Source organism: Mustela putorius, unplaced genomic scaffold (assembly GCF_011764305.1).
Source record: "Mustela putorius furo isolate JIRA1106 unplaced genomic scaffold, ASM1176430v1.1 tig00000275_pilon_pilon_pilon, whole genome shotgun sequence".
NCBI lineage: Eukaryota > Metazoa > Chordata > Mammalia > Carnivora > Mustelidae > Mustela > Mustela putorius.
Window position 1 is genome coordinate 34,210,703 of NW_025421341.1, and position 13,094 is coordinate 34,223,796.

At 40.8% G+C, this 13,094-nt stretch overlaps 1 protein-coding gene across 5 annotated transcripts in view; it reads left to right on the forward strand.

Moving 5' to 3' along the window:
• The first annotated feature begins 527 nt into the window (after window positions 1-527).
• GIGYF2 (GRB10 interacting GYF protein 2) overlaps window positions 528-13,094 on the forward strand; it is a 148,760-nt gene continuing 136,193 nt past the window's right edge. For 4 of the 5 annotated variants that reach the window (XM_045078909.1, XM_004773488.3, XM_004773489.3 and 1 more), the window contains exons 1-2: window positions 528-635; window positions 5,773-5,838. The gene's annotated coding sequence lies outside the window, so the exon portion shown is untranslated. Of the gene's footprint in view, window positions 636-3,882; window positions 3,953-5,772; window positions 5,839-13,094 lie in introns of all 5 variants that reach the window. The other variant, XM_045078910.1, reaches the window with a different exon arrangement.

The following is a 13,094-nucleotide window of genomic DNA, read 5'->3' on the forward strand; positions in this document are numbered from 1 at the left end:
GTACCAGAAGGGGGTTGGAGCTGTATGGTCCTTCTCAGCTGTCCTATTTCAAGACTCTAGAATGAGATCCCAGTTCTACCAGAACCGTTAACAAGTAGAGACACTTTCAATTTCAGCTTTCGTCGTTTCCCCCTTTTCCCTAGGATGGTAAACGGGCAGGAAAATGCTGGGTGAAAAAGTTCTAGTGTTGAAGATCAGCTCGTAATTGATGAAGAGCTTTTTGAACAGCGAAAGGGATCTGGATTGGGTGCATAGGACGGTGAGTCACAGGGCGTCTGGCCAGACTCCAACTCTGGACACAAACTCTACTCAACTCAAGGGCAGGCAGGGAGCCCCATCCCAGGCACCCATAGGCGCCTGCGCCCTGCTGCGGCCCCGCCCTCTCCCAGCCTGGCATCCGGGGCTCGGGTAGGGGCGCGTGTCCGGAGAATAGGGGCGGAAGGCAGCGGAAAGGAAGGATGTCGTGGGAGGCTGGAAGAGCGGGTAGGGAGGCGAGGCGGGGCGGGGGCGGAGCAAGGGGCGTGACGGAGCGGGCACGCTGTCACGTGATGTGCGTGGCGACGTGTCGGCCATCTTGTGTTGTTGAGGCTGAGGACTGACTTGGGTTCTGAGAGACTCCCTGTCCCGGACCGCAGGTAATCAGCCACTCCGTCTTACTCCCTTGCCCGGCTCCGCTCCGCGCCCCAACTCAGCGGTCTCCCGCCACCCCACACGGAGCCGTCAGGGCCTCCCACCCGCGCTCGCGTCCTCGCCGCTCCGGCCTGACCCGGCCCAGCCGCATGGACACCCACAGGCCGCCCCGGCAGTGGCCGCGGTCGGCTCGGGCGTCAGGCGAGGGGACAGGTCAGGTGCGGGGCCGGAGGGAGCCTCCTCCCTGGCGGGGGACATGCCGGGCCCGGGCGCGTCTCGGCCGCCTAACCGGGGAGCCTCCTCCTCCAGGGCCCGTTGGCATCGCAGGGGGAGTCGAGGAGGGGAAGAGGGTGGTGGGGTGGGCAGTGTCAGGCCGATTTGCTCAGGGCCAGAGGGTTTGCCTTCTGCTACCTGCTTCTCGGGCCGGCCACCCGCGCAGCCGGGGGTGTCCCGGGTAACAGCTGCTTCGGCCGGACAGCTGCTTCGGCCGGCCCTCCTCCCCACACCTGGCCTCCGGGAGGTGCGCCTTTGCCTTCCTGACCGAGCGAGTGCACTGGGGAGACTCCTTCCATGGCGAAAGGACTGGGTCTGGACCAGGCCTGAGACAAGGTGGAGTCATGATCTGAACCTGGGACCGAGGTCGGGAAAGTCGAGCCCGAGGCAGCTTTGGAACCCGAACATTCACGTCAGGTTGAAATGGACATTAGTCTTTACATATCAGCAGTTTCCCACGAAGCACTTTGAATACTTCAGTTCTGTGACTGAAACATAAATCAGATTTATGTTTTCTACCACAGAAGGGTGTATGAAAGAAGCAGCTTGTATGATTGTGTTTGGGAAGCAATAACGTTGATCTGCATTTATGTAGCTCTGTGTTTTTGTTTTTTTCCTTTCCCTTAAAGTCAGAGCACTTAAGCACACCTAGTTTCTCTGTAAGGAAGGTAAGTATTCCAATTAAACTTAGAAGAAATGGAGGATGGGGTGAAAACCTGTGAACAGGTTTCTTACCCAGTGTTCCGTATCTTGAATTTTAGGCGGTTTGGATTCCCAGTATTATGTTCGGGGAAGACATTCTCTCCTGTAGTGTTTCCTTTTTAGAATCTAATGACTTCTTAGATTTAAAACAATTTTCTCTTGTCTTTCGTTTTGGTACATTAACTTTCATCCATCTAATATTTGCAGTTCTAGCCTTACAGAGTTTGCCCATTTTGGTTAGAGCATAAATGTGTTCTGTCTTTCATTGATGATTTTATGTGTTTTACCAATTAGTGTGCCAGATTTTGGAGTGCTCAAACTGGATGGAATATGTACTTTTCTGTTGCATCAGATGTTGACATCAGTAGAGGACACTAGGAAAAAAATTTAGAAGTTGCGGGTATCTGGAAAAATGTCACACAGTTCTTTACATTTAACACCAAGAAGTACACTGGTAATGGTGGTGATTTATAGGAAAAGAAATGGTTTTACACCTTATCTATACTTGACAGAGCGTTTTAGAGTTGAAGGCTGAGGATGCAGAAGGGACTATGTACTTCCATGCATTCATTCATTCATTCATTTATGTGACAACTGTTGAAACTATTACACGGTTGGGTGCTGGGAACAAAACAGACCAAAAATTCCTTTCTCAGTGGAACTGATTTCTACACAAGTAAAACCTTAGGTGAAATATATAGTGTTGTGGTAAATAATGTGGGGAAAAAAATGAGACAGGGGAATAAGATTATAGGGATTTGGGGGTTAATTTGGGGGTGGTGGTGTTAATTTTAAGTAGAGAGCTCTGGGAAGGCTGTATAGAGAAGCTTATGTTTGAGGAAGGACCTGATACTGGTTGAGGAGCTATTCCTGTAGCTATATGGAGAAGGAATGCTCCAGGCTAGGAAAGCTAGGGCAAAGATACTGAGGCAAAAACTGAGGTGGGAGCAGGTCAGGTGCTGGGGAAAATATGGAGGCTAGCTTGGCCAGAGAGGCACAAGGTTGAGGGAGGCTAGTAGAATATGTGTACCCTACTCATGGGAACTAAGATGAGAGGGGTTATTCAGTTATTTAGTCAGGGACTTAGAAATTTTTTCTGCACCTCTTGTGACTGTTAGAAAGGGAGATCAAATTCTGGAGATTTAGGCCAGTATGCCCAGATCCTCTTCTTTCTGTATGACACACACTCCACCCCAGTTTGGAAAAATTCGGGCTGTTCATATAACATATCTCAGAAAATTGTCATGAAATATCGTTGTTAAACTTTTTAAATGAGATGGATGATAAACTGCCTAAAAGAATTGTTTTCAAAGAAGGGACTCTTTGGAATACTTCTGAATATTTGAAAATGTAAGGAAATTAATTTGCTTTGAAGTTTAGACACACCATTAAGAAATATAACCTGAAGAATGATTGCATCATCAAATTAATTTACATTGTTCTTAATCTGATTAATAAGAATTGAGAATTTCTCTTAATTCTGTTCTGCCCAGCCGAGTTTAATTTCTCAGGGTCTCTTTCACTAATTTGTTTGTATGTCTTTTGTAACATTTTACATCTGTAGAACTTTTTGTGCTGAGTTATTTCTCCACTTTTACTTTTCAGATTCGTTCTCCAGTTCTTTGATACCTAATAGGCTTTTTTCTATGGAAAGAAATTTTTTTCCGATTCCCCTCCAGCTTATCTCCATATGCTTATTACTGAGCTTTCAAAAATGTTTTCTTTCGTTTTAATTCACCTGAGGAATTTAATATCTTGGTTTTGAAATGCTTTTGCTGGTGAGTCAAGTTGCATATATGAAAAATAATTTGTCATAGCTTGCTTGAAACTCATGAGAAGAGAGGAATTACAGCTTCAGGGTGTGAGTGGAGCTCCTTGTCTAAAAGGAGACATAGCAGTGATAGGGATGAAGTGGTATCTTAACGAATTGCCTTTTTCCTTCTTGTTCCTTCATTGAATTTTTGAAATGACATTTCCGTATTCTTTGATGTCGGATCAGCTCATTTGTTCTCATGACTCTGCATTTTCATACTTCATGTGTCTTTTTGTGTGTGTGTGTATGTGTTGACTTTCACACTGGAAGATGACACTGCTGATAGTGATTGTTGTCTGGAAGGACCTTTGGATGAAAAGATTATTCCTGTCCCTTTTACCCTTGTCATTCTAAAAAAGATCTTTGATTTGTACAATTTTCAAAGACTGACTTGATTTGTAGTTCTCCATTATCTCTTGCTAATTAAATTTTCAGTACTTTATGTTTTATTCTATTTCTTATAGATTATAGTGGGACCAGTCTCATTAGGTTGAATCTACAGCCTATGTTGGTGTTAATCCGGGTATTTTAGAGGCAAGTTAAGTGTCCATTTTCCTTTAGCAGTTTGAATTGCCTTAACGTTATTTGGTCATCGTTGTAAAACTCTGAACCCAAACCTTTTTTTCCCCTTTTAACCCTCCTAGGATTTTATGGTGATAAAGTTCTAGGATTTTCACTCATTTTTAATGTCTTGAAAAGCTACATTTTTAAAAATATAAGTAGATTTTCACTCCATAGGCAAGCTTACTTACAGAGTCCTAATATTTCTTGACCTGATTAGCATTTTTTCATTTTTTATGAAGGCGACTGAGAAATATAGTAGATTAATTAATTATACAGGAATGCAGAATGATACCTTTGTTGAATTGCCCATGTATATGTGTATATACACACACACATATATGAATATATATACACACACACATATATGTGTGTATATATATATATTTTGTTTTTTAAGATTTTATTTATTTATTTGACAGAGAGACACACACAGAGAGAGGGAACACAAGTAGGAGGAGTGGGAGAGGGAGAAGCAGGCTCCCCACCGAGCAGGGAGCCTGATGTGGGGCTCGATCCCAGGACCCTGAGATCATGACCCGAGCTGAAGGCAGATGCTTAACCTACTAAGCCACCCAGGTGCCCCGAGTGTGTATATATTTTTAAGTAAGCTCTGTGCCCAATTTGGGGCTTGAACTCATGACCCCAAGATCAAGAGTCACAGTGTGTTCTACCAACTGAGCCAGCCAGGCACCCTGAATTGCTCATAATTTTTTGTGTGAGGTTGAGGGAGGAGATGGAGGAGGTTTGAAAAACCTCCCTTAAGTGGCCACAATTAAGTTTATAAAAATATTTTAAATCTGTTATGTACCTATCTGCTTCAGGTAATTAAAGTACACAATATTATATTTTCTTGTTAACCACAGAGTTTCATTAACTACAAAGAACTTGAACTTAATTTATATGTGTAATGGGGGATACTCTTGAGCTTGTTCTCTTGAGTTAGGCCTAGAGAACTTTATTACCTAGTTCTTCCCCTCTTTTCCTTTGCCTGCCCTTATAAGAATAGACTTAAGTGCATGAAGTTGATTGACCTTTTGGACATTATAATAACATGGCTGCTTTTTTTGAAAAATTAAATCAAAAGGCAGACTTGGCTTACAGTGCTTTTTTGCTGTTAATAAAATTATCAACTTTAATTTGTAATTATTGTTTTTTGACTCATAGCAGCATTCAAAGCATTATTTGATTTTATCTGAGAAACCACTTGAAGCTACTGTTTCAGTCCACTCCTTGTCACTTGAAATATCAATGTCCTGTGGATTTTTAAGATGTTGTCTCAGTAGAGCCTTAAAAGAAGTTGTGATTTTTGTATCGGAAAGCACACCTGGAGCTTTCCTCCTTGGGCATTTTGGCAGTGGTTATATTTCTTGGGGTCCCTGATTATTTGCATAGGATACAACCTGTATTACTGTGTTGCTGGCTGTCATTTTTTCTATCAGGTATGCTTAAAAATTAATACCAAAGCCCTGTAATGTGGTTTTGAATGAAAACCCTAAGTAATCACTTTCCTAAACCCTGTATTTCCTAAACCCTCATTTGTTAGCTTCATCTGAATCACTTAGAACGTTTGTTAAAAACGTGTTTTTTAGTCCCATTCCAGAGCTACTGAGAGAAAACCTTTAAAAATGTTAGGAAAGTGGCAGTTTATGAGCACATAACGTTGATTCTAATATTATAACCAGGTTTGGAACTTTTCCTGTAAAACTATTCATGATAAGAAATTATGTTCTTAAAGTTTTCTAAGAGATTGATTCTTGGGTCAATTATTTTAATACTTTTCTTATTTGCAGTGTTAAAAGGACCTGAACAAAATCTGCTCACACCTCCTGCTGTGAACCAGCAGAACTTTTGAACAGGTGAGTGTTGAAGGGAAGCACAGAGCTGAGGGCTTATATAAACATAATTTTTGCATTTAACATTTCAGGGGTTTTTGCCCTATGTATTTTCCTGAGGTTATAGATAGTGATAAAAACAACTTCTCAGGTACTGCTCAGATTTTTTATGAACCGTAAGAATAATCATGCCCTTTCTGCACTGATCCTGGTATGGAATTTTTGTCTTAAACTGTTGTAATGATTTTCTGATGGTGTGAAGCAGGAAAAAGAATGCTTTGGGGTCAGGAAAAAGGAGGTATCTTAAAGAACCCTAGGACTGTTGGCTTTCATGAAGGACACAAACCAGAAACTGGAAAACATTCAGGAGCCAAGACAGTCTGGATAGTACTTAACTCTCTGCTGGCTAGTCATTGTCCTCTCTTGTCTCTTTTTAGCCTGCTTTAATTGTCTTTTCACAAACTGGCCTTTTTCTGCTTTAACACATGGGAAGAAAATCACCACTTTATTCCTGGAGCCACATATGAACTCAAGCTTTAGTGCCACTAGCCAGCTGGTTACTAGCTCATTGCCCATGTTGCATGATTCCTGGGAGAGAAAACTTGATTGGTTGAAGTTTGTTCAGTTCTCTATTATTGGTCCAGTTAGTATGGCCTTAGGGTTGGAGTCTGGAGATACAAATGTAGTTGAAAAATCTCACTTCTATGAGTGGATGCAGGTCTCAGAGAAGTTGTAGTGCTGGCTCTTCTAGGTAGAAACCCACAGAACCTTCTGGATGTTTTTCCTTTCCTAGAAAAATTTCCTGTAGTTAGGTTGGCAGTTTCAGTTAATATGTCCTGAAGAGTTCAAGTATATGCTTATCTTTTGGTCAGTGAGGCCCAGTAGGTCTCACTGAGCATTCTTGTTTGAACTTTCTAGTGCAATATTTTAACAAATGTTTTTGATTTAGGGGTTCAGAGGAGTGTTTGTGATAAAAGTTTAGCAAATGAACATAAGAAAGTGAGAGACTTGGTTTTTGGAAAAATTCATTGATTATTTTTTATTGATCACTTTTATAAATTTTAATTTCTGGGTACTTTTTATAGTATTAAGCACCCTGGAGTATTAGGAAGCCATGGAGAGTTTGAAGACTGGGTCTGTCTTTCTTTCTTTCTTTCTTTCTTTTCTTTTTTCCTTCCTTCCTTCCTCCCCTCCTTCCTTCCTTCCTTCCTTCCTTGATTCCATTTGTTTATTTGAGAGAGCGAGAGAAAGCACAAGCAGGGGGAGCAGCAGAGGGAGAGGGAGAAGCAGACTCCCCGATGATCAGAGAGCCCAATGCGGGGCTTGATCCCAGGACCCTAGGATCATGACCTGAGTGGAAAGCAGATCCCCAACTGTCTAAGCCATCCAGGCGCCCAAGGGTGGGCCTTCCTACATGTGAACATGTATTCACATTATTTGAATTATAGCAGGGATTTTTCACTGTTGAGAAAGAATTGGTGAGATATAGTATAAACTTTTGTATTGACGTGTTTTTGTATTTTAGAATTACTAGGTAATACTGAAGTTTTTTTTAATGGAGCATTTTGAAGCCCTGTTTATTTTTGTTTATAGCTTGTATGTACTTGGTGATATCTAATTTTTTTTTATGACTTAAATCTTGTTAGTGTGTTGGTATATTGAGATTTTTGATGCAAAGCCTAGGGATTACTAATAAAAGTTATGTATTATAGAGTATGTATCCAATGACAGGCCACGGATGTGACTTCTTCTGATACTTTTTTTCAGCCAGGGTTTCTTTAGCAGATTGCAGCTGAGTTCATTTTTAAGGTAGAATAGTCTTCTCTTATATTGTATGTTTTCTTTAATTTGGATTTTGAGGTAAGGTATATTCAGGCTAATTGAGTTAAGGCTTTCTGCGGTTTAAAAAGATTTCCACACAATCTGTGTAAAACTTCCACAGGCTCTGGGGATTCCTCTCTGAAAAACATTGGCTTGTTGATGAGATTATCAAATGACATGGTAATGTTTGTGGTGTTGTAATTTTTTCTGGAATAGTTTATCAGTTGCTAATTTTGTTGTTCTTTCACCAAAAGGGGAAAAACTAGAAATGTTTACATATTGTTCAGAAGCTATGGAGAGAATGACAGTTAACAGATTTTCTTCTTACTGTGATATCATGGCCAGTATGTTCTTTGGGAACAAAGCACCTTTTATTCAAGTTGTCCTGGCCCTGGAGAAAGTCTTGGGGACTCTGGTCTCTTCTGTATTGGTTCTTTGGTTGTGGTTACTGACAGGAATTGGCAGAGGTGCTGTCCTGGAACTTTCTAATGGTAAATCATGGCTCAGGCCTTGAAGGCATGGTCACATCCAGGGGCTCTCATGATTAGCAACTTGAGAATTGAGGTGATACCGTCCAAACCATGGTCAGTTGAGGGACTGGATATGAGGCCATCCTGTAGATCAGTGGGTCAGAGAGCTTTACTTTATGTTTTGTAATCTGACACTATTCTTTAGTCTTTGAAACTATTTCTACCATTTTTTTTTTAAAAGATTTTATTTATTTGACACAGAGAAAGAGAGAGCCTGTACAAGCAGGGGGGGGTGGCATGCAGAAGGAGAAATTGGCTCCCTGCTGAGCAGGAAGCCCTATACAGGACTCTGTCCATCCTAGAACCCTGGGATCATGACCTGAGCCAGAGGCAGACGCTTAAGGGACTGAGCCATCCCAGAGGTCCCTCCGCCATTGTTAATGAAGTTTCTGATAGTATTTTAGGAGGATCGGTTCTCTTCCCTACCCGGAGGGCTTACTATATTGCTTAATTGAGTGATGCAGAGGGTTAGAAGTTGAAGAATAGTGGAACAGAGTGGGAGATTGGGAAAAGGAGAAAAAGTGACTTCCACAAAATTAATTCCTCTGAAATTTGGAAATAGAGGAAAAAGGAAAATGTAATCAAGCAGTATCGAGCACTGTATCATTACTTAGTTAAAAGTTTGTAGCCTTTTAAAGCATTGTAATGGGGACGCCTGGGTGGCTCAGTTATTAACATCTGCCTTCAACTACCATAATGATCCCAGGTGCCTGGGATAAAGCCCCACATCAAAACCCCGCATCCTGGTCCCTGCTCAGCAGGAAGCCTGCTTTCTCTCTCTCCCACTCCTCCTGCTTCTGTTCCCTCTCTTGCTGTCTCTCTCTGTCAAATAAATAAATAAAATCTTAAAAAGGGCAGTGAAATGTAGGTTTAATTTTCTGTTAATTTATTACTTGTAACTTGAGGTAAATAAGGTAACCTCTTGTAGCCTTATTTCCCTTAGCTGTAAAGTATATCCTATAGTGGTTGTGAGTTAAGAGTCTAAATGCCCTGTGTAATGCCTGGCACCCAGTAAATGGGCTCTCAATAGATGGTAGCTTTTATGATTGTTATTGCTATGTAAATAGGTACATTTTGATTATAAAATTTCATCTTTGTAATCTGAATAGAGACATCAGCGAGTTTTCTTTGTAAGTCTTTTTTGTTTTGTTCTCCAGCCAACAAATATTTGAATAGCTGCTTTGTGATGAGTCCTGGGCTAGCCATAGTGGTGAGCAAAACACACAAGGACCTATCTTCATGGGGCTTATAGCCCAGTGGCAAAGTCAATCAGAAAATGATATAAGTAAATTTCAAAATGTGAAAAGTCTCTCTGTCCTTGGAAAAGATACATTTATTTTTATTTTTTGGGGGGGGATACATTTTTGAGACCTAGATACTTTTTAAGTAAGTGTTGCATTTTGAATGTTGGTGTTCTTGTTGTCAGTGGTATTTTATGCCCCTTGATAATGCTTTTCAGGATATGTATGTTTGTCCTAAGTTAATTTATATATTTCTTTTGTCTTTTTTTTTTTCCTTTTTCTCTGAGATAGGGATTCTCAACTTTTTGCTCTTAGGTCTTCTTTATCCTTTTATTTTTTATTTTAAAAAAGATTTTATTTATTTATTTGACAGAGATCACAAGTAGGCAGAGAGGCAGGCAGATAGAGGAGAAAGCAGGCTCTCCACCAAGCAGAGAGCCCAATGCGGGGCTCGATCCCAGGACCCTGGGATCATGACCTAAGCCGAAGGCAGAGGCTTTAATTCACTGAGCCACCCAGGCGTCCCTCCTTTATCCTTTTAAAAGGTAGAGTACCCCAGAGAGTTTTTGATTTTAGTTTTGTGTGTCTGTATTATGTTGAAAAATTTAAAATGATTTCTTCATTTAAAAGTAATGGTAATCTCTTTACATGTTAACATAAATATATTTTTATTTTTATTAAAGATTTTATTTATTTATTTGACAGAGGGAGACACAGCGAAAGAGGGAACCCAAGCAGGGCGTAGAGGCAGAGGGAGAAGCAGGCTTCCTGCCTAGTAGGGAGCCCAATGTGGGGCTCTAGCTCTATCCTAGGACCCTGGGATCCCAACCCAAGCTGAAAGCAGGCGCTTAACTGAGCTACCCAGGCGCCCCTATAAATATGTTTTTAATGAAAAACACCCATTTCAAAAAAAAGTATTTATTTATTTATCAGAGAGAGACCGCGCGCGCGCACAGGCAGGCAGAATGGCAGGCAGAGGGAGAAGCAGGCTCCCTTCGAGCTAAGAGCCTGATGTGGGACTCTATCCCAGGGTGCTGGGATCATGACCTGGGATCATAACCGACTGAGCCACTCAGGCATCCCCAAAACACCCATTTACTAAAATATTTTTAAGTTTGGTGAAAAGAGTATCATGGCTTTACAAACTTCTTGCAAAATGCTTTTATGTCTTCATGGAAGGCAGCTGAATTCTTTTTTTAAAGATTTTATTTATTTGACAGAGAGAGATTAGAAGTAGGCAGAGAGGCAGGCAGAGAGAGAGCAGGAAGTAGGCTCCCTGTTGAGCAGAGAGCCCGTTGGGGGACTCTATCCCAGGACCTTGAGATTATGACCTGAGCCGAAGGCAGCGGCTTAACCCACTGAGCCACCCAGGCGCCCCAAAGGCAGCTGCATTCTTGTATCTGCTTCTGTGTTCAGTCAGTTGCTGTTTATTACTTTGGTTGAAGTATAGGAAGGACATTCATCCTCACAGAAATATGTATTTAGTTGGAAAAGGGGGGAATATTTTAGGAGCTTTTCCAGTAATTGCAGATACTCTTTGTACACCAAAATTGGACAGGTAGTAGTTTTTAAAGGTTAGTTGCAACATGAAATTTGAATTATATCAATGCACCTTTTATATTTTGTTACATTAAAAAGCATTGGTCTGTTTCCCACCTTAAAGGAATATTTTATATAACACAATATCAAAAAATGCATTCATATAAATCATTACCCATCAGGAAAGCCTTTAATTATTGGGAAAGTCTTCAGTACTGGAAAACCCATCAAACTCATGGTGGTGAATAGTTTTCCAAAATTCCGAAAAGCTCAAATTTTATTATTGGCAACAAGTACAATATTTTTTGTTTTTGTTTTGTTTTTGAAGTGACAGTGTCAATTTGTTCATTTTTGAAAAAATACCTGCTAAATACTGGGGTCTGGGTGTCATTTTCTCTTCGACTGCTTTGCATGATCAGTGCAGTGCCAGCACTGAAAAGTGCAAATAATATCTTAGTATTGTTAAAATAATAGTTTTGACATTATGAATACCTTGAATGAGTTTCAGAAGACTTTACCTTGAATTGCTACTCTTGGAAATGGAACAGTTTTCAATGTCCTATTTACATATGATACATAGGGTTTATTTTTATTTTTTATTACTATTTTTTTAAATTTATTTGACAGAGAGCACAAGTAAGCAGAGGGGCAGGCAGAGAGAGTGGGGGAAGCAGGCTCCCCGCCAAGCAGAGAGCCTGACTCGGGGCTCGATCCCAGGAACCTGAGATCATGACCTGAGCCGAAGGCAGAGGCCCAACCCACTGAGCCACCCAGGCGCCCCTAGTTTTTGTTTTTTAAAGCATTAGAAAAATAAGTAATAGTTTGAAATAGAAACTGGAGTAAATATATCATTGAAGTTTTTTTTAGATTTCAGTGAGGGTTTTTTGTGCTGGATAGATACGGATTTGTTCATAAGTTGTGATTAGTTATAAAATAGTTCTCTTTAGTAGTCCTATAAAATCAGTCTTCTATGTCAGCGCTATCTTAAAAACTTTCTGCTATGATGGCAATGTTCTGTAAATCTGTACTATCAAATATTAGTAGACATTAGCTGCTTACGACTTTTGAGCACCTGAAATGTGGTTAGTGTGATTGAGGAGCAAAGTTGCATTTTTTTAAGTCTACAAAACTCTTGAGTTATTACCTTATTTTTATAGTAGTCTTTTTAAAAAAAATGATAGTCTTTATTTTATTTGTAAGTATTTAGGGATGTCTGGGTGGCTCAGTTGGTTAAGCATCTGTCTTTGGCTCAGGTCATGATCCCAGTGTCCTGGGATCGAGTCCCACATCAAATTCCTTAGCCTGCTTCTCCCTCTTCTCTGGCCTTCCCCCTTGCTTGTCCCCACCTCTCTCTCTCTTTCTGACAAATAAATAAAATCTTTATTTTTATTTTATTTTATTTTAAAAAAATATTTTATTTATTTGACACAGAGAGAGAGATCACAAGTAGGCAGAGAGGCAGGCAGAGAGAGAGAAGGGGAGGCAGGCAGAGAGAGAGGGGGAAGCAAGCTCCCTGCTGAGCAGAGAGCCCGATGTATCCATAGGGTCCTCTTGGCTGTGAAAAATTTTCAGATTTCCCTGTTTTTAACAGTATTGACAGTTTTGAGGCGTTACTGGTCAAGTGTGTTTGTAGAATGCCTCTCCATTGGAATTTAGATGTTTTTTTTCATGATAAGAGTGGGGTTAAGATCTTGGGGAAGAAGACCATAGAAGCAAAATGCCATTTTCTTTTTTTTTAAAAAGATTTTATTTATTTATTTGACAGAGAGACCTCACAAGTAGGCAGAGAGGCAGGCAGAGAGAGAGGGGGAAGCCACTCCCTGCTGAGCAGAGAGCTTGATGTGGGGCTTGATCCCAGAACCCTGAGATCATAACCTGAGCTGTAGGGAGAGGCTTTACCCACTGAGCCAGGTGCCCTGTAAGTGCCATTTTCATTGAGTCATTTAAAGGCACATACTATCAGTATGATTTATCACTGTTAATGTTACCTTGATGTATGGTTGACTTTGATTTCTTGTCAGGTTTGTCCACTATAAAGTCACTCTTTTCTCTTTCCCCTTGAGGAGCCTGAATTAAATTTTACTAATTTTAAATATAGCCACCTGCGGCGAAAAGGTGCTATGTAAGATAGCACAGTTCTAGACATTCT